We start from the raw sequence: 1,679 nt of genomic DNA on the forward strand, positions 1-1,679 counted from the left end.
GCTGGTTCAAAGATTATTCATTTGAAGACAAGCTTTGCATTTTGGAAGATGGCTAAGAAGACGTAAAGACCAGAGTGTAAGAACACTGGAAGTACAAGACCTCATCTTGGACAGCATTCTGAATAGTGATGTCTGCAGTCTGAGCAATGATGACAGCTCATGATGAACTGGATGAGTAGGGGAGAACAGGGTTGGTTGTCACGCTTGTCACTCTCAGCCATATTTAAAATAAATAAATAACACACATTTTCTAAAATTAGGTGATTCATGATTAAAGTCATGTTATGCAGTTGTGCCAACCAGCCCAACGTCCATTCCCACAGGATGAATTGTAACAGCTTTGGCAATGCCAAATGTCTTTTCATCTCGGGCCATAATTTTTAATTTGTCCAATACTTCGGTTTATTACTCAGCTGTGCTGATTAGCAAATGATAAAAGACTAAATTAAGCTGGTGATCATAGTAAACATATACCCGCTAAACGCTGACCTAAGCATTTAACTGAAATTGGGCTGCAACTAACGTTTATTTTCATTGTCAATGAATCTGTTGATTATTTTCTCGATTAATCAATTAGTTGTTTTGTCGATAAAATGTCAGAAAATGGTAAAAAAATGATGATCAGTGTTTTCCAAAGCCCAAGATGACATTTTCAAATGTCTTGTTTTGTCCAAAACTCAAGGATATACCGTTTACTGTCATAGAGGAGTGAAAAAACTAGAAAATGTATTCACATTTAAGAAGCTTGAATCAAATCGATTAATCAATTATCAAAATAGTTATAGCAATTAATTCAATAGTTAACAACTAATCGATTAATTCATTAATCTTTTCAGCTCTAAGCTAAAAGCACTGCTGTGCCTTGCCTCACAGATGGCAACTCTTAGCCTTATTATTACATTTCTCAATATTATTACAACTCTATGGGCCCTCATAAAAGTATCAAACGCAAGTAGCTTTGAGGGCGGATCTCGGGCGCTGAGGCCACGACACTCACAGTGGGGCAATTGTTCAGTTAGGTCACGTCCTCAATGAATAGAGCATCATGAAATGAATCAGCATCATAAACAAACGTCCAGAATTTATGAATGTAACAGAGTTCTCTATGACAATCCAAACATTCACTCCATGTATGACATAGCAGACTCTCACCATGCTGGGGCAGTTTTTATATAACTAGAGATCATTTGTTATTCCAGTGTTGTGTTTGTGTTGCATTGTCTTTGTCTGTTGATCCATGAGGGCTTTCAGTGTGAATAATATTCTGATCATTCCCATCAAATATCACATATCACATATAGCATTTGTACTTCCTGTGTGCCTCATGCTTTTACACATCAAAACCACCAAAATACTGATTGTTAAGAGCAGCATTAACTGATTGTAAGCTGTATCACAACTGTGTTAAACCAAAGATAAGAAAGCAAACCTGACACTTTATGTAGGGTATATGAAACTGCCACACAGTGTTACTTTAACTCCACTCCACTCCTACTGAGGCACACACACTCATCTGTGTCCTGAAATGTCCTGTTCTGTGGCAGAGGGAGCATGCACATTGGCCTTATTGTCTTCTGACACTTTGTTCTTCTGACACTTTGTCTCCGCTTTGACTCCAAGCATTTGTTCAGTGGGTGACGGACAGAGAAACAGGGGAAAGAGTATTGGCACTGCTGCAG

Source organism: Sander lucioperca, chromosome 2 (assembly GCF_008315115.2).
Source record: "Sander lucioperca isolate FBNREF2018 chromosome 2, SLUC_FBN_1.2, whole genome shotgun sequence".
NCBI lineage: Eukaryota > Metazoa > Chordata > Actinopteri > Perciformes > Percidae > Sander > Sander lucioperca.